Consider the following 21,771-nt stretch of genomic DNA (forward strand, 5'->3'; position numbering starts at 1 on the left):
AATTTACGTCAAAATCGTGAGATAAATGGCGGGGGGGGGGGAGAAACTACTTGAGCTACCAGGATCTGATTTCTCCTAATAAAATTTGTTTTTTTGAATTATTAGGTCACTTTGTACTACCATGAGCAAAATAAATGACGCGTCTCTTTATTTTGAAGTTTTTTGAAAATATCTCTGTTTTCTTTATATGTTCGAAATTTCGGAAGGTTTCCCCAGCAGGACAGGTTAATAACAAACCCGTTTTTAATATTTGTGTTAGATATTAGCTTAAAATAAAGAAATTAGAAGCAAAAAACATTAAATCGACAGAAATCTCGAGAATTACCAAATCTGCTAAAGTGGGAAATTTTCAAGAACGCGAGGGAATTCTGCAGTTCAACACGAAGCAGCGACATCTATGTCATTGAGAGAAGCGTGGATTAGATCTACAAACGAAAATTTTAACGAAATATTTCTAGTATGTCTTATTATATGCATTATCAGCGAACTCCAAATATATGAATCTATGCTAAGTATTAACGTATAGATAGTGCAAATAGTGGAAATTACCTATGAAAAAGACGAATTGTTAGCCCAATCGTAATGAAAAATCGTCTTTACTGTAGAACAGGTTCAGTTTACGTAAGAGAGCAAATAGCTCAGTTAGGTAAAGCAACGAGTTTGTATACCGAAGGCAGACGGTTCGAATCCCGTGGAAGTACTGTTGTGATTTTTATCACTAAGGTTATTTTATTTATTTTTTATTTGGGAAAGAATCAAATTGTAACATATGTGTAAAACTCATGACGATACCAAAAAAAAAAAGAGAAAATATCGTCGCATTTGCATTAGTGTCTCTAATTTTTGTTTGCAAACAGATTCGTAATTATTTCCCCTGTGCTCACTGATGCATAACGAATGTTTTCCAGTAAATGTTAATTCTAATTTGGAGAATTTTATAGTTTCACAATGTTTCTCACTACATAGTCTTCTATCTACGTGTTTGGATATTTTGATAACAGATTTCCCTATTAAATGTTTAATTTTCTCTATAAATATTTGTCTTAAATTGAAATTGTTTTGAATTTACTAAATAAGCAAAGTTGCCCGAAGGAGGGGAGCTCAAGTAATAGATATTCTACGTAAAAGCAACCTATTGTAGAATGATGATGCTTCTTACCTTCAGCACATAATCTTAACGTTAGAGAGTCAGAGAGAGAAAAATCCTGGTTTTTCCTCCTCTATGACCACCCATCTTAAACCTCTACATATCATTGTTCGTCTCACATAATTTCGGCTCTCCAAAGACATTCATATTTATTATTATTATTATTATTATTAATGAATATGCCACCCTTACATAATGTTGTAACTTTACACATCTTAGTTTAAAGTGCTTTCTTTAGTAATAATTTGAGCAACCACGTCACAAAATTTAAAATGTATGAGGGGGCACGACGTTTTATTTCCCCTCTCTTTTCAGCACCCTCCAACAGAAGGTATATAATTTCTGAGAAGCAGGGCAGACAAAATGAATAAGAAATATATTTAGAGCATCCTTTCCTCCTTCGTGAATGTAATATCACGTAGCATTTTTTATTCTACTGAAGACGATCCTAGGCCGTTATGGTTAGGTAACAAAAGAAATACCTAATATATTTATAGCGCCCCTTATCTGTAATATTACCTCTTCTTTATTTGTTCGAGGCTTCCCTACACAACTAAGGGTGACAAAAAGAATAGGAAAAGTGTCTAAAGATTACAAAAGACTTTATATTTTGTCAGAAACAAGGCAGTATATACACAACATTGCTTTCGTTAACAAGTGTTTCACCCTTGAGTCGCTTATAAAATTATGCAGAATAACTTTTGCCGATCATTGTTCTAGAGGGATTTGTCCAGGATGGTTTGGTGTCGAGCTAATAACGATAAGTATATTTATTTACATCACTGTTAAAGAAATAGCAAACTTTCTGAAAGGAATTTACTTAGGAAACAGATCTTCCTTCTACTTAGCCAGAGCCCACTCTGAAAAATTGCATCTGGCATTCTGAGTGAAAGTTTTATGGGACTATTAGAAAAATATATTCCAGTTTTCACGCTGATGGTAGAATTTCTTAAACAGTTATTGAATTACGTTCGAAGGGTAGGCGTAAATAGCACCCCCGCAACAATGTGGCGTGGGGACCGCACAAGCTGCAAGGCCAAAAAATATACAGAAAGTACGCAGGGGCGGAGCAGGCCAAATTTTCACACGGGCAAAGTGACTTTTTGGCGCCCTTCCCCTAGTAGTAGCCTATATTTTACATTTTATCATAGTGTTTTTAATAGTTTAAACCAGGAGCGTCATTTCAGATATTGCTTTTGGGGGGGGGCAAGACCTCTTGATATAAGTAAAATTTCGCGTTTTTCACTGATTTACTACTATTCTAATGATAAAATCTATATACATCTCAAACTCACGGGGGGCAAATGCCCCTCCCTGCCCTCCCTAAATGACGCCCCTGTTTTAAACCCATTTTCAAAAAGAAATTCATTATCTAGGAAAAGTTCACAAAGAATATGGCCCGCTATAAATAATACCAACTCACCCCCCCTGGTCTAGTGGCTAGCACGCCTGCCTTCTGTGCTGCCGTGTCGTGACAAAACGCTGTAACTTTGGCGGAGAAGTCTTGCAAAAATGAGCCGTAAAGTTTTCATTCGAAAATGTGATCTGTATCGTGTAGAACCAGTGTAACTAGGCAATAATGGTCAACGAATCAATTTTCACCAAATTTAGTCACACAACATGCATTTACGTAACATTACATGTAACCACGTGTTTCCAAAGTCAAGATACACTGGTTCTACACGATACAGATCACATTTTCGAATGAAAACTTTACGGCTCATTTTCGCAAAACTTCTCCGCCAAAGTTACAGCGTTTTGTCACGACACGGCAGTGTGGTACCGGGTCCAATTCCCGGTGGATTACTGTTGAACGATAAAAGTGGTTCGGATTCCACTATAATTAGTATCCACATCTCCCTTGCCCATTAAGGCATAACCGTGGAACGCTAAACTCAAGCAAACAAACAAACAATACTTAATTCCCGGCACTCTTTATTCTACATGCCATCTCTCAATTTTTCGATACAGCCCCCTTAGTACTATGAAACTCTCTTCTTCCATAGTGAAATGGAAAAAGATCATATAATTGCCACTACTTTACAAGAATATAAACCAAAAACGTCAGTAGAAAGCACATTATAAAATTTACTTCTTGAGGCTCGTTTTGGTGCCCCTCTTTCTCTGGCGCCCCGGGCAGTCGCCCAGCCCTTAGTCCGCCCTTGAAAGTACGGACGCATAACTAAGGACTGCGGAGGAGAGGTTAACCTTCATGTTATGCCACTGGTTTGACGTGTTTGAAATGTTCAGTAAGTGATCAGTTGGTGAAATAATTTCGACGGTTACTGATGTTTAAAGTTTAGCTAAGACAAAGCTACCTAATCAAATACATTTGATATCGCGATGTCACAATTTGATTTTTCCTCACATAAAAAAGATAAAAACAATAGTAATAAAAACCCTTACTCGTACTGGGCTCCTAACAACCTAATTCTTATAGACTAGTTGCTCTGACCAACTGAGTTTCGATTTCTTACGCGAAAGAAGTCTGTTATATTAAGAGGCATGCTTTTCATTATCAAAACTGTTCGAAGTAATACGAACATGGCTTAAGAACAGGGACGGAACTGAATTACCACTCGATTGACCTTGAGGGCAAATCACCAAAGCGTAGCTATAAACGTAAGTTCAGCATGCATTTCTCTGGAGTTGTGTTCAGTATTCCTATCTGCCAGTCATGCTTGTTCGTAGGAGTAATGTTACAAACCTAACCTTTCGATAGAGCACAATGACAGAGAATCAAAATTAATGAATTCTTGCCCTTGTGAACTTGGGATACCCCCATGTGCAATAAAACTGTCGCGTCTTCTGAAGTGATATTTTATCGAAAATAACTCGTTTTCCTTTATATATCCGAAGTTTTTGAGGGTTTCAAAATGAGGAAACGTTACTGACAAACAAGGACGCATTTAGGGGTGGGTCCAGGTGGTCCGGACTCCCCTCTGAAATCCCAACTTCTCTGTAAAATTAGCCTAAATTTAAGGATTATCTTTTAAATTTTATTATAATTTATCCTAATATTGAAGTCGGACTTCTCCCGAAATAAATTACTGCATACGTGCCTGTTGACAATTTTCAATATATTCCTTAAATAAGTAAAATAATTAAATTAGGAGCAAAAAACTTCAACACGGGCTAACTTTTGTCCACTGCCAATATTGTTAGAAGGGATATTAATAGCAAAAACTGCTAGGCAATGCTGAACCTTGGAACTTCACTCCGAACAGCAAGCTTATTATTGAGAACTACATATGAAACATTTTATCAAAACTTATCTAGCTTTTACCTGGCATGAAATTATTATATACACCAAAATTCACTCGTATCTAAACATTGCTCTACGTATCTACGAAGCAATGAAAATTATTTATCGAAATATGTGAGCAGGGAATTCTAACAGCCAGCCATTTTATTTAAATCGTAGTAAACCCTGTAACCGGGCGTTAACGTGAAGACAAAGCTTGGTCCATTGGTAGTGTTGGAAGAATATAAACTCAATGTTCGTAGGTTCGAATCTATCCACTCACCATAACATTTTGTTCTTATGTGTAACGATGAAATAAGAAAGAAAAAATGTATAACCGTTAAGACAAAACTTCAACCAAGTCTGAAGAGAACAATACTAAAATAGTAATACAATGACGTCAACCAAAAATTATTTCATGTAGCGTTTGGACGAAATTACAGCTGTTAACAATTGCAGAAATAAAAACAGGCTGTAATGCAGTCTAGACTTCTGAATGCATTTACTTCCTGAAAACTTCCGTCTCGTCATTGGTATGCCGTTAATCATTGTAAAACCTTTCAATTGGAAGTGAAATGACACAAACTAAAAGAGTTTTAAATCAATAAATGTCTATGTGTAAAAGTAGGTGTCTTTTATCTGTAGTTCTGAGTTCCTTTTACTTTGAAGTGACAAATGAGAGAAGAAAGTATGGTGTTCAAAAAAAATCAAATTTGAGATTTCAACGAATTTACACGTATTATAGCCCCTAACACCGAAAAAGTTATTTTTCGATACATGTCCATCAGTTCGTCCGTCCGTTCGCTACACTTTTCTGTGCACTCGCCTAGAAGCCATACCTGAAGCCATACCTCGCCTAGAAGCCATACTTGAACATACCGTAAATTAGTTGAAAAATTTACGCTATGTTCAACTTATCTGCACCAAATTTTAGTTTAAGATTTTCATAGTATTTCCTATAGTTTTTTTTTATTTCCCTCCTACTCCCAAAACAAGGGTAGTTTCCTTTACGATGAAAATAAAAAAAAGATATTTTCTCATAACTGGCTCTAACGATCTTGTTTTCTTTCTTTTTTTATAAATCAATATTTAATTAGCAACCCTATTTTGTGGTATAAGGCATTTATCTGAGAAAAATCTACAAGGGGTAGTTTATACTAAGGGGTGAGTTTTTTCTCAGTGATTTTCTCAAAATGGACTCAAATGTTTTCGTTCATATTTCATAAATAAAGATTTCATTAATAACTTATCAATATGGCATAACTCGTTTGTCCTAAAAAAATGCGAGGGTTAGTTTATTCTTGGTGGAGTGTTGTCTGGGCGATTTTCTCAAAAACGACTCAAAAGAGTTTATTCATATTTCAAAAATAAATATTTCGTTAATAACCGAACAATATGGCAAAACTCGTTTGTCCTGAAAAAATATGCGAGGGGTAGTTTACTCTTGGGGGTGTTTTTCCTCCACGGTTTTCTCAAAAATGAGTCAAGCAATTTTGTTCGTACTCAGAAATAAATATTTCATTAAAAACCTAGTAATATGGAATAACTCGCTTACCCTGAAAGAATCCTCAAGAGATAGTTTATTCGGGGAGTTATTTTTCCTTCACGATTTTCTCAAAAATTACTCGGACAATTTTATTGATAATTCATAAATAAGTATTTCATTAATAACCCTATATTTTAGTATAAGTCAATTCTATGAAAAACAATTACAACGGATAGTTTATTTTTGGGGTCAAGGTTTTTCCCCGACAATTTTCTCGAACGACAGGCGATTTTGTTCAAATTTCGCAAATAAATATTTCATTAATAACCAAAAGTACCGGTATATCTTAACTCATTGTTCGAAACAATTCACAAGAGGTAGGTTACTCCTGACGTGTTCTTTTTGAACGACTTTCCCAAAGTGACTCATTTGATTTTTTTCATATTTCATAAACAATGATTGCATTAATTGGTCTATTATATGTCTAATGAAAATGTCCTCAAAGTGTGAGTTAGTTTTGTAGTATGGATTTTCTTCAATCGAAGTTTTTTATTCGATAATCTGACATTCGATGTATTTGAATAATACGATAATTTTATTCGTATTATCCAAATACACACTTCAGTAACAACTGCGGCCTAACACAGTTAAGAAATTGAATTGAAAAAGTTTAGTGCGGTGGCCCTGTAATTGAATATTTTTTGAGAAACTCCCTAGCTTTTTGTGGTAAACTCAGGCTTTTCTTTTTCGAGCGACAAAAGAGAGAAGAAAATATAGTGATTGTGAAAATAATATCAAATTCAGATTTCAACGGATTTACATGTTTCATGGCGTCTACATACCGAAAATGTGACTTTTCGACACCCGTCCTTCCGGTCCGTCCGTTCGGCACACTTTTATGTGCACTCGCCTAGAGGCCATACCGTTCAACTTATCTACACCAAATTTTAAACTTAGGATTTACTTAGTATTCTTACAGGATCTTTTCCATTTTTTCCTACCACCTAAAATAAGTGTGGTTTACAAACAGCCGAAAATCGGAAAACGCTATTTTCTCAAAAATGGTTTTAACAATTTTGTTTATTTTTCATTAATCAATATTTAATTAACAACCCTATATTGCAGTATCAGATATTTCTCTTAGAAAAATTTACGAGGGGTAGTTTATTCTTGGAGGTGACTTTTTCTCGACGATTTTCTCAGAAAAGACCCTGGCGAATTTTGTACACACTTCATAAATAAATATTTGACCTTACAACATGGTATAAGTCAATTGACCTGAAAAATATATGAGTAGTAGTTTATTCTTGGACTTGAATTTATTCCCAGTGAGTTTCTCAAACACGACCAGTTGGCAACCCTGTATCTCGACAACGAAGCTGAATTCGAAAACTGCAAGAGGACCATTTGTCTCCTTTTGATGTCACGAATCACCTCCCGAAGTTTGTGGACATCTTTCAGGTTCACCCTTAATGAAGCTTCTTTTCGAAAAGTTAACTATTAACTTTAGGCATTGTTTATCTTTTTTTAAATCACAAATGTCGTTATTAATTTTAAGGCAGAGAACTACTTCTGAGAGAATAGATCTTGAAAAATAATTTTAAAACTTAGACTATTGTTTTCGAGACATTCCAGACAAGACGAGACATTTTACAAGCTATCTCGTGTCCAGAACATTTGCCTCGTATTATCTTGGATGTCACAAAGCGCGTCTTGTCTCTTTCTCGAGACATGTCTTATCTCGTGCGCATTCGTTAACACTTGGGAAGGATTATCTTTCTACTCAAAGCATTGTTTTTATAATGGTTGCATATTTATGATAATTGCTGTCCACATAAATTACAGTCCTTTCAGTTGAATTAATTTTTATTATTATTATTATTGAAATTGCAATATCTAGTTTAACGTTGTACGATTATGCACCTACGCTAAGGGAGAATGATGATGAATGAAATGATGAAATGAAGAAAGTGGGAGGAAAATGGAAAATCTCAAGAAAACACATACCCATGCACACGGTATTTGTCCACCTCAAATTTCACTTGGCACGAAGTGGAATCGAGCCACGGACCCCCTGCACCAAAGGTCCCTGCAATGCTTTATTATTATTATTATTATTATTATTATTATTATTATTATTAATAATATTATTAATAATAATAATAATAATAATAATAATAATTGAAGCGAGCTTAACGAGTTTCAACCGTACGACTCAACCAACGTTTGGGTGCCTGTTCGTTCCTCTGCTCCTCTCATAAAAGACATTTCATTTTAATGAAACTAGTAAGTGCCTTCTTTTAGCTCTGCGAAGTAACTATTGCTTGGAATATGAATCTGCAAAACATAAGAGGTAAAATTAACCAAATGGTGCAAGTTTCCACTTATATATACAAAACAATTTGCAATATCAACTACGTGAATCTTGTCCCATAAAGAAGCCGAAACTCCTACACCAAAGAGTCCTCCGAGATTTGATCATTGTCCACACGGACTGAAATTGTCATTTGAAGCCAAGACTTTAATATGAAGCCAATAATTTCTTTAAAATAGACGGAAAATTCGGAAGTTATAAGCATTTTCTTATTTTTGCCTTTTCCCATAAGGGAGCCGTAGCCCCCTATACTGAAGACCCCCCGGAGATTTGATCATTGTCCACTCGGACTGAGTTTGTCATTTGGAACCAACACTTTAATACGAAGCAAAATATTTCTTTAAAATAGACGAAAAATTCGAAAGTTATAAACAAGTTAATAATTTTGCCTTTTCTCATAAGGGGGCCGTATTAGCCTACACTGAAGAGCCCCACGAGATTTGATCATTGACCACTTGGACTGAAATTCTCATTTGAAACCAAAACTTTAATATGAATCCAAAAATTAAACTTTTACATCAATTTAAACTGACTGGGTTCCAGTTCCCCCCACTATTGTTTAGTTTAGTTAACTGGTAATTTGTGACAGCTTCACATCATCAAAAGAATGTTTCACTTCCCCTCCCCTCCCTCAGGAGTTCGTGCTGGATCCACCACTGGAATCAATAGACACTCTTCCTATTCTTTTTGTCACCCTTGATTGTGTAGGGGCTCCCTCGTACAAATAAAGAAGCGGTAATATTACAATCAAGGGGCGCTATATATTAGGTATTTTTTTAGTTACCTACCCCTAACCGCACAGGGCCATCTTTCGTAGAATAAAAAATATTACGTGATATTCCAATCATGAAAGGGGAGAGGATGCTGTAAATATATTTCTTATTCATTTTGTCTGTCCTGCTTATCAAAAATTACTTTCTGTTGGAAGGCTACTGAAATGAGAGGGGCAAAATAAAAAGTCGTACCCCCTCCTACATGGTTGCTCAAATAAGTACTAAAGAAAGCATTTTAAACTAAGATATTTAAGATTTAAACTAGGAAACTAAGATATCCTACATTATGTAAGGATGGCATATTCAGGATTATTATTATTATTATTATTATTATTATTATTATTATTATTATTATTATTATTATTATTATTATTATTATTATTTGAATGTTTTTGGAGCACCGAAATTTTGTGAGACGAACAATGATATGTAGAGGTTTAAGATGGGTGGTCATAGAGGAGGAAAAACCAGGATTTTTTTTCTGTCTGACTCTCTAACGTAAAGATTATGTGCTGAAGGTAAGAAGCATCATCATTCTACAATAGGTTGCTTTTACGTAGAATATCAATTACTTGAGTTCTCCTCCTTCGGTCTACTTACCTTATGTAGTAAATTCAAAACAATTTCAATTCAATACAAATACATTGTAAAACTTTTCCGTAATTAAACATCTAGGGAAAATTAAACATTTAATAGGGAAATCTGTTATCAAAATATCCAAACACGTAGATAGAAGACTATCTAGTGAGAAATATTGTGAAACTTTATAAAATTCTCCAAATTAGAATTAACATTTACTGGGAAACATTCGTTATGCGCCAGCGAGCATATGGTGAGCAGTGAGCACAGGGGAAATAATTACGAAACTGTTTGCAAACAAAATTAGGGACGCTAGTGCAAGTGCGACAACAGCATTTTTTCTTTTTTTGGTATCGTCATGAGTATTACACATACGTTACAATTTGATTGTTTCCCAAATAAAAAAATAAAAAAATAACCGTAGTGTAGTGATAAAAATGATAACGGCACTTCCACGGGATCGAACCCGCTACCTTCAGCATACAGACTCGTTGCTTTAACTAACTGAGCTATTTGTTTTTTTGCGTGAACTGAGCCTGTTCCGGTAAAGACGATATTTCATTACGATCGTCCTACCAATTCGTCCTTTTCCATAGATAATTTCCACTATTTGCTCTATCTTTATGTTAATACTTAGCATATATTCATATATTTGGAGTTTGCAGATAATGCATATAATAAGACATACTAGAAATATTCGTTAAAAGTTTAGTTTGTAGATTTAATCCACATTTCTCTCAATGACATAGATGTCGCTGCTTCGTGTTGAAATGCAGAATTCCCTCGTGTTCTTGAAAATTTCCCACTTTAGCAGAGTTGGTAATTCTCGAGATTTCTGTCGATTTAATGTTTTTTGCTTCTAATTTCTTTATTTTAAGCTAATATCTAACACAAATATTAAAAACGGGTTTGTTATTAACCTGTCCTGCTGGGGAAACCTTCCGAAATTTCGAACATATAAAGAAAACGGAGATATTTTCAAAAAACTTCAAAATAAAGAGACGCGTCATTTATTTTGCTCATGGTAGTACATACTGTATTTGGGTCAATCCATATGAAGTGGTCCAAAAATGGGGAAAATGGTTGCTCGACCATCTCCAAAATTTATAAAGCTTTGGCTGTAACCAACCTTGTGTATGAGGTCAATAACACTATTCACGTTGTCGTATGTATAAATGTTCCTGAATGGCGGTCATCTTTGTCGGTAGTGCCATTTTTTTGCACTTGCAAGCGTTTACGAAAGCAAGTTACTCAGGACGTACGTATCAAACTCCAAACAAAAACGAATGTTTAGAGGAGAGATTGAGGTACACGGAGAACATATACTCTTGCTTCTAAATAAATACGCAGGGTTGCAAACCAGTAAATGAAATCACTAGAAAAAGTACAGAAAATTACTTTTAAAGGGGCTGTAATTTAGAATGGCATAAAATGAGGAGTTCATAAATTTTGTACTGAATACTATTGCTTGTAAAGAGTCGGTAGAAATATCCACATCTGATACTACTGACACCATAGATTTATGGAGGTTCGAAAGTTGAAGTTTGTGATTTTGATGCCATGTTTGGGGCGTAATATCTCAGGAGGGCAAGGTGCTAAAAGTTGTTGCTTCGGCCACAAAGTAATTCTGTTCGTGAATAAACTATCGAAAAAAAATCATGACTGATATTACATGGAGAGAGAAAAAAAGTGAGGACATGGTAAAAATGCGAGAAAAGCATGAGCGTGACGATGTCGTAGCCTGGAGAAAATTGTTTTGATATATTTCATGCTAGATCTCAAAAACTACGCATGGTTTAGCAATTAGGCCCGTTTTTGTTTGTGTTCAGTTGTGCAAAAGCTTGCGAGTGGCGTTTGTTTCACCTTTTTAGCTCAATGATCATTGCCACGTCTATATGGTAAGGGGGTTAGCTCCTCCTTGCACACACGACACCCATCGTCGAACTGGACCGCGGTATTAAGGCACTTAATGTATCCGCAAAGTATCATTGAAATCCAATCATAGTTACGGAAGTTAATATGCTCACAAGATTGCACTACACCATTCTATCCTATCCTGCTGAAAATGGCGTATTTGTGAAAAATATTTAAAATGATTGTAGTTTCCCTTCTCTTCTATAGCATTACAGCAATAGCTTTTAGTAGCTATAATTACAAGAAGTTCTTGCAATTACAAGATTTAAGCAGTGTTGCAAACTTCAGCAATGTTTATATCTCCGGAACGGTTTGCGATATCGAAGTGCTGGAAACGGCAAAATAATTTACACATCCGTTACAAATCATACAAGTAACTAGATATGATACTTATCTCAACATTTTCTCGAAATGAATGCTTTCAAAAAATTACAATTTTCAAACCCTAGTAACTTCTTTCCTATTCATTTGAAACGAGTCATACCATGACCATAGTATCCAACACTAAAGTACTTTCGATGTGCATTACCCTGTACATCTCAGTTATGCTGTATTTGTGTTAAAGGCTTCCGAACTTTGGGTGTTTGTGAAACTATAACATCCTAAATTTGCAACACTGAATAATAAACGTGGTATTTTAAGGTTACGCTGACATGTTGATTGGAAATAAGTAATAATCTGACGTAGTGCCATTTGAAAAAAATATAACTTTATATTGGGTTGGCAACACTGTTGAGTCTTTAATACATACACAAATGTTCCCTTCTTATAGTTGCTTCGTGCAAAGTTTCGCTTTTTTTTTTTTCCTTTTGGTTTGTCTGTTATAGCGGATGGTAAAGATAAATTGTCCACTCTGTAGATGTGGCAGTGATGGAGCTAGAAAGACGGAACTAACGCCACTCGCAAACTTTTGCACAACTGAACACAAAAGCGAGCCTAGTTGCTGAACCATACGTAGTTTTTGAGATTTAGCATAAAACCTATCAAAGCATTTAAATTTTTCCGCTAGTGCTTTTTTTCGCGTTTTTACCATGTCCTCACTTTTTTCTCCATGTAATATGTCATTTTTTTCAATAGTTTATTCACAAACAGAATTAGTTTGTGGTCTAAACAGCAATTTTTAGCACTTTGCCCTCCTGAGATATTACGCCCCAAACATGGCATCAAAATCAAAATTCAACTTTCGGACCCCTATAAATCTACGATGCCAGTAGTATCATAGCTGTGCATATTTATGTAGACTCTCTATATGCAATAGTATTCAGCACAAAACTTATGAACCCCTACTTTATGCCATTCCAAAATACAGCCCCTTTAAAAGTGTAATTTTCTGTACATTTTCTAGTGATTTCATGTATTGGTTTGCAACCCTGCATATTTATTTAGAAGCAAGAGTATATATTCTTCGTGTACCTCAGTTTCTCCTCTAAACATTCGTTTTTGTTTGGAGTTCGTCTGATACGTACGTCCTGAGTAACTGTAGTTTTCGTAAACGCTTGCAAATGCCAAAAAGTGGCACTCCACCAACGACAAAGATGGCCGCCATTCAGGAACACTTGCACATACAACAACGTGAATGTTATTGACCTTCTCATACACGAGGTTCGTTACACTCAAAGCTTTATAATTTTTAGAGATGGTCGAGCAAATACCTCTGGACCACTTCATATGGTTTGACCCATTTACAAGTTTGTATGATCCTTAGTGAACTTTGTCTTGGTGTAGGAATTACCATATGAAGTGGTGCAGAGGTATTTGCTCGACCATCTCTAAAAATTATAAAGCTTTGAGTGTAACATCAATATTGTAAAATTCTTTGAGATAGACAAATAATACGTGGGTCTTAGTTTTCCCTTGCACTTTTATCAAAAAGGTATTAGTTTGTATAAAGTGTTAATTTTCTTGACATTAAAAGTGCGTTCCTTAATTCAGTTATAGCAAGGTTAAAATGAGTGTCCGGTAGGGTCTTTCTGTCCACAGCGGCTGAGAGAATAAGCTGGGTAAGCCCACAGCAGCCGTAACAAGGATTCTCAGTCCACAGCAACCGAGAAGGCTCTTTCAGCCCCCAGCAGTCGAAAGAGGGTAGTAACTCTGTCAACAGAACCGAGAGAGTTTAGGAAAGCTTCTGCAGCCTCCAGCAGCCAAAGAAGTGTAGATTAACTCTGTCGGCAGCAACCGAAAGGTGAGGGTGACCAGTCTCAAGACATACAGATACCGGTGGGTCGTTGTTGTCAGTTGTCCAGCCCTGCTAAGTGTCCCGCAAATTTGATGCTTTATCCAAAGATTTTTTAGAATGTTTATATTTTTTATAGTAAAGAACAGCATATTCTCGTTCCTGAGTTGTATCCTCATCGCCAAAAGTGCCTTTACATCGCCGTGACGGGTATGTGACCGCGCAGTAATCCAAGGAACGGATGGTTGCATAAGAATTTAATTTTAAAGAGTGTTTATTCTGACTAGGGAGTAAAGGCACAGAAGCATCAGTGCACTCTGAAAAGATTCGTATTCTGTTTTTCAATTTATTGTCTTATATGTTAAACACTACATCTATTACTGATAGCGCAGATGGTCTTACTTTTTAAAATTGCCTCTGTAGCCTGTTTAAAACATTAATCTCCAGACATGATGTAGAAAGGAGAAAGAGATTAAATATCTAAGATTTATGTGATTCACTTAGGGACAATAGGGACCGTCTGAGCTAATAGCAGCTACTAGCGCTTTTCACTCGTCAGGAATTTAATACATGCTCGCAGCACACTTTTCTAAGTCCTAAATGTGTGCGAGAATTATTTCATTCGCCTGTCCTTATTTGAGAATGGAAACTGATTACTCTGAACATTAATATGTTTCGCTGTCGTAAAGCAAGGGCCGTAATAAATGTAAATAAGGTTCTTATTATATAAAACAGAAGTATTTATTCCGTGTATAGCACAATATAATACAGTAACTAAGCAACATGATAATCACTAACGCCCGCAGGATTTTTTCCAATGGAAGGAGGCAAAAGACAGATATAGTTTTTCGATTTATTGCCCTTTGTATATTGTCATAACATTTATCATTGATACCGTATATAGTCTTACTTTTTAAAGTCGCCGCTGTAGCCTATTAGCCAGAATATTAATCTCCAGACATGATGTAAAGAGAAGTGAAAGAGAGATGACCACTGGCGTAACTAATTTTACTGCGCCCTGGATCGATCGATCATAGATTTACTCATACATGCCCCCTGCCTCACGCAGTTCATCCGCTGCGTTATATAAATAAATAAATAAATAAATAAATTGTGGTATTTAGGTATATTATACTATATGTGATATGTTTGATATTAGTATCCTATTGGCAGGGTGCGAATTACCGGGGGGATGAGGGGGATTTTCCCCCTCAATCACATTTTGTTCCCCCCCAAAGAAGTCAACTGAAGTATCCCCACCGGGGATGCTCGCTTTTCCCCCCAAACTAGGCTTAGTATAACGCTAAATTTCACTGATTTTTTGTCATTTTTTAAAAAGTTTAATCTAGCTGTATTTGGAAATGAGCGATGTAAACTATTCAGTTTTGGTCATTCCTAATTTCCCCACTATTTTCATCCTTGTTCAGTTGATCTATATTATTATGACTACGGTTGTTATTTGCAATCGTACCTTCGTACCCTTCAGCTTGTCATCATTCGTGAATTTGAATGTACTAATTGGGCATAACAAAGTCAAATATGGATTTATAAATGTTTTTAGCTTTTGGCCATGAAGAAGTAAACAAATAATTCTTCCACCATACTTGACGAAGGTCGGACCCTGACATATTCATCCTCTACATTTGTATCGATTATCATATTAGGTTAATTTTTGCTATATTTCATTTTCAACTGTATTCTTTGTTAGCTTATGGTACTCATTTCCTAGTAGTTTGTGTGTAAGCAACTCAAAAGTTGCACTTAATATGTGGTAATTGGCAAAATAATCACTGTCTTTTACAGTTTACAGAAATGAACTATTGGAACTGTACTCAAAATCTGAGATATATTCTCTCGTGGCTATATGTTAATATACACGCTGGGGATGCGTCCCTAGTGAGCAGATATGTTAGAGAATGTGAGTAAGCACATAATTGAAGAATTGTTTCAGCATTTGCTACTACAACTGGTTCGCCGTGTCATTGTCCGCGTCTAAACACTTCGTGTGGACCGGGCTTTTTAAAGTTAACCTTTCGTATTTCCATCTTTCTTTTCGCTGTACAGTTTGCTGTCTACGCCAATAATGTTGTGTGGAAAACTTCAATGTAATGTTTATACTTTATTTGAATAACGTAGCACATAGTGAAACAACTTATCTGTAACCTAACAGCCTAATTATCTGCAAGTAATTGTAAGTATTGACTTCTTGAGCTCTGTCACGGAATCGATATTTTTTAAAAAAGCATGAAAAGTAGAAACGCAAGCTCGAAATTTGAATTGAGAGTTTTTAAATATTTGGCCTTCGATTTGACTTTGATGCCAGAAATCGGGAAGGCAACAATCAAATTCTCGTATGATAGGCTTGTACCTAGATTTTTTTAAAAAAGTAAATCCACTTAACTGATAATTTTAGTGGTTTTAATAATACTGAGGTAGGTTTTCTTTTGCAAGCTGTGTGTAAAAGCGCGAAATGGAAGATTTCAACATCAGTAGAAAAATTAACATTTGCTTGTGATCATGGCTATCGCTCGGGCCGAATTATTAAGTAACTAACTTTAGAGAGCTATTAATACAAGAGTGAGGACAACGTTTAAACATGTTCAGAAAAGTTAGGTGTGGTGTGTGTATGTGAGAAAATATATATTTACATAGTTATTATCGGTAGATTTATTGAATTAATAAATCTCTTATTTATTACAGATTTGTGTGTCATATTCGTACAGTTCTACTAGTTATACTATGGATCCGTATAGTAATAGTAGTAGTAGTAGTAGTAGTAATCAGGAGGGATTCAGGATGTGATCAAGAGAGGGGCTAAACCATAGTTTACAGCTTTATCCAGTGTAAAGTAGGATTAAAACCCATTTTACCTAGTGTATATCAGAGCGTCAAGGGGGGCTATAGCCCCCCTTGGATCTGCACCTGGGAGTAGTAGTTGTCGTCGTCGTAGGAACAGGTCAGAAGCCCCGCAGGGGTTTCTTGAGTTCTGTTCTTGTCCTAAAATGCGTAAATTAAAGACTTCCCCAATTTTTTCCGTACATTTCACAATCTGTGGATCTGTATAGTAAAACTGCACCGTCATATTTATGTGAGGGGGGGCGAGTAAGGTATTATTGTTTCATTTTGAATTATTGCACCTTCAGACTTTACGTCATGTTGGCCTAATTTTATCCCCCCCCCCAATAAAGATTATCTAATTCGCACACTGCCTATTGGACTTGTCAATTTTGTTAATATGATTGGTATTTCAATAAGCCTAACCGGCCTTGTCATACCTTTTTATTTAAATGTTTTTTTCTAATTATTGTCAGAAGTATTTTTTAACATTTCTATTTTAGTGCATGCAGCGGGCGTTTGTAGTAGCCTTCTGGAATTTTATAGCTACCCAGAGTTTACAAGGTCGTTGTCTATTGCTTTCACACACTGGTAGAAGTTCCTTACTAAATATTGTGTGTGGTCTTCTATCAGTCAACAATGGATGCTGCTGTAGGCGCAGAACAGGCAAATACCGAAGAAAATTTATTATGCGTACAGCATTTTTCTGAAGTCTCTGCAAAGCCCGCGTTATAACAAGGTACGGAGAAAGCCCATGCTGGCGCAGCATATGTGCCTATTGGTTTAATAAGCATTTTGTATAATGTAACTTTGCTCTTCCTGTTAAGGGCAAGTGAGCGGAAAAGTCCGGCTAGGGTTCGTAGTCTAACTCTAGCTTTTTTTTCTTTGGGGATTCATGTTGTATTTCAGGGCAAGCTTTTTATCTAGTATTACTCCCAAATATTTAACTTTACCTTTCCATTCTATTGGTATGTTTTATAGTGAGAGTTGGTCATTTGGTTTTAGTTTGTATTTCTTAGTAAACTGTATGGCTTCACACTTTTGCGCATTGACTTCGATCTTCCAACGCTTAAACGAGGGTTTGTGTTCGTTCCGGTGTTCCTGTATATACTTCGTTACCTGATTTGGCAAGAATGATGACTCATACACGATTGTCATCAGCATACATTGCTGTGTTTTGGTTGTTTTCGAAATTTCGTTAACACACATTTTAAAAAAAGTGGCCCTAACATGGATACTTAACCTTATTTTATAGCACGTCCGTTTCTGCTGTGTTCTGGAGCTTCTTTTATTATGAAAGTTCGGCTTCCCTCGTTCTTCGTCGATAGTGTCTGCTGTCCAACTTAGAATCATGTGCTTATATTTTGATGTTGGAGCGTAGTCTATTTTGATGTTTACGATGAGTACGTGCTGCTGATCAGGACATGAGGGAATATTACCATTACTATTATATTTCTCTACCTTGTTTTTCTTCCATCATACAGTCTTTCACGTCACTTTCTTTTCTAACAATGACCTAACATCTTTTCCATTATTTCCAATTGTATTCTTTCACATCTATTATTTCTGATGTCCCTTATTATTGTTTCAAATAATTACATTTTTTACTTCTGTATTCTGCACAACAAAGAAGTCTCGGACTAAAGTACAATATTCTCGTAAAGTTCATGTTTCTGCTCCGTCAATGAAATATCCAGCATTTGACTACTTTTTGTAACTTCATTCAATAATTTATATCATCATCACAATCATATTTCACCATTTCTCACGCTGCTTTTCATTTAACGGTTAAATTTAGTTCATTTAATACTAGATAAATATTGAGAAGTAACCACCTTCTTTGCTCACTTCTATAATTGTCTCAATCATTATAGCAACCTCACTTTGAATTGACATTATAGAATACTTTATGGAAAATAAGGGCTTACTTTCTCTCTTTCATACCTTTCTTGCGAGCCTCATTAGTTATTGTGACTAGGTAATGGATAGAAAACATTTAAAATAGAAGTGCAGCCAATTTATTTTGTCAGACCGAATATACAACTATTTGCTTTTTGAAGACGTATGACCTTCGCTTGAAAGTTTGCAAATATGGCCAGGCTACATTTTTTTTCAGTACTTTATCGTACTTAGCAGAATTAATTTATTCATTTACCTTGAACACTATATCTCAAATGTGAAACGTTAATTCCAAAAACCCGTTTTAAATTTTTCGATGAAAAAAATACCAGAATTATTGTTGAAACTCGTGAATCATTCAAGTGAAGTAGGTATTATCTATCAAACAAGTAAATGAACATCTTTGAGAGTTTGGTATTCCTACACAGACTAGTGTGAAGTGATAGTGATAAAGCTTTAGTTCTGTGCAGAGGCAATGAAAGTCTGAAATACACTACATAAGAGGGCAGATGTTAAATAAATAATATATAGTGTAGATAAGTGATAACATAAGAAAATTAACCAATTCTCGCTCAGATCAGGTGGACCTATAGCACGGCCAACAAGAGATGGTCTCTGGCGTTTCTTACTACATGCGGTGGGACATTGCAGCCCCTACTTTGATACCAGTGTTACCAACCACGATCACTCTGTCTTATACCATTAATTAAATTGCCACTACAGTTGGATCGAAAAAAACCTTGACACACGACTAGTGGCAATGTCACTGCGAGCTGTCAGAGACGTTCTCTTACTGGACGCACTATAGGCAACAATTACAGCTCAGGATACACTGGTACAAGACGTCAGGAACAATCCAAAACACCAGTAGATCCGTCTTGAGACAGTTCTAGAGTATGGTTGTTTCCACAAAACTATACGGCAAAGACTAAAGGTAGTCCAACTGAGAATTGTCATCCTATCACGAAGACTTCTCACAGAGGCACAGAAGGTAAGATTATTAGCGGGGGCACAGTGGAACATTGAACTCTCACAGGCATACTGGTATCTAACTATATGGAGCAATGAGGAAGAATACCGGTCCGATCAATGAGGAAGACTCATTCTCTAGAGGATGCAAGGCTGCAGAGTACGGCTGTTTCTACGAAACCATAGGCCTACGGCGAAATGTAAAGTTAGTCTGCCTCAGAACTGTCATCCTGCCACGAAGACCTTTTCACAGAGGCTCACAAGACTACGATTAGAATGGCACAGTGGAACATTGAAGTCCCACAAGTATACTGGGATCTAACTATATGGAGCGACGAGAACGTATTCCTGTCCGATCAATGACTCATTCTCTATAGGTCATAAGGGACGAGGTATGTGCCTAAGTGTAGTGCAGACAGGGCAATCCGGACGGATTTCGGCACATTTCTGGGGTTCATGACAGCTGCTGGCCAAAGAGAACTAATTCCAGTGCCGGGGCGAATGACCAGCCACAGATTATTAGCGTGACTGATATCCTGGAAACACTTTGCTACTATCTCTTAAATTTTTCAGACTAAGAGGAGTTGGTGTTTATACACAACAACAATACTGTACATATGTCCAGATATATCCAGGCGTGGCTACAAGAACACCCAAAACTCATCTGGATGGACTGGCTTCCACGGTCTCCTGAACTCAACTCAGGAAACATCTATGTGGTCTCATGGTGCCGAATTGAGTGGAAAGGCGAGAGGATAGAAACTAATATTCTAGAAATATGACAGTATTGTCGCAATAAGCCTGGTCACTTTTCTGCTCCTCTTGCAGGAGCCACCGCGTGCAGTAATTGCAGCACGCAGTGATTACAGAAAATTTTAATAGGAATGTTTTGCTGCTTGCATCTCTATTGACATAATAATTTGTAGGATTCTATTAACATAATCATTGACATAATCTTCGGCCGTCCATGTGAATTTGGTGATGGTCTGATATCGTGACCGTGGATTTTGAGTTTTTTTTATTTTTCTAGTTTCTTCTAATTTCATCATTGCACCACTTTCATCGGTCATCAATCACTTGCAATAATCATAGTCTCTCTCTCTCTTTCTTTCTTTCTTTCTTTCTTTTTTTGTTAAGCTAAAGGATTAATTTATTTTTTCATTTCACGCTCGTTTCTAAGGTTTCATTTTCCACTACGTATTACTGTATTATCTGTCAGGAAAGTAAATGTACACCTATTTTTCGAGTCTGCCATTCCTGCGCTCCACCCGTGGAGAGTATGAGAATTAAATCAATCATATGTTTACTGAGGGGCAAAAAGAAAAGTTTAATCTGAATAAGACATTGCAGAGGAGCACAAGCTGTGAATACGAATAGTGCATAGTGTAAATAAAGGACGACACCGAAAGAGAAAGCCAGAAACAGCTGTTAAACTTAGAAAAAGAGTAAAAATTGTCGAAGTGGGAACATAAAATACAAATAAAACAAATACGCCGACAAATAAACGTTCAATACGCCATGATCTTGGTGTAGTGGTTAAGGTGCTGGCTTACAAATGAAAGGGACGCGAGTTCGAGTCCACGTCAAGGACGTTTTTAAAAAATTTTTATTAATAATACATACAGCTCATGAGAGATGGTAAAAGAGGTCGTATTTAGTCTTTCGTAGCAATTATTATTGGTAATGTTTAGTACTGATAATACTTTTTGTCTTTGCGTATTACTTTTATTCTCTTCGTAATTTTGAAAGAGAAGAATATCCGAACAAATGCCACCAACATTCCTCATATTTTGAATGTAAACGCCATTTGCAATTAGTAAAGAATAAAAATTGAGCGTTCCGATGTAGCTGCAAAAAGTAAAAAGAAAAACATGGAAGTAGATTGTTCGAATCCATACTCATACAATTTCTACATGCTTTACACGTCCCGACCACGTTTCTACGTTAGCACTTAAGAGGTTTGTGTTTAGGTTAGGCTGGTCAATACGTTTTGCAAAGGGGCCCGGTTTAGCTCTGACGCACCACAGGTGCGAGCAGGGAGCAAAACACCTTTTCTCTCTCCCTCTGTGTGTCTATTTATCTATCTATCTGTATATATATATATATATATATATATATATATATATATATATATATATATATATATATATATATAACGCTATTTGTGAATGCCATAACCACCCTAATTTTCAGCGGATTGAGACGAAACTTGGCACAAACATTAATTGTTGAAATATCTTGATGAGTTCGTTAACCAGAAAAATCAGATGAAAATGTTCAAAATAGCGGCCCTTCAAACTCTTAAAAACTTCCAAGGGAACCAAATTTCGCCCATAAATAGGTATTCAGAAAGTTTGAATAACTTTTCCTCTTTTACT

The sequence above is a fragment of the Thermobia domestica genome, chromosome 7, assembly GCF_964235325.1.
Source record: "Thermobia domestica chromosome 7, izTheDome1.hap1.1, whole genome shotgun sequence".
In the NCBI taxonomy this organism is placed as follows: Eukaryota; Metazoa; Arthropoda; class Insecta; order Zygentoma; family Lepismatidae; genus Thermobia; species Thermobia domestica.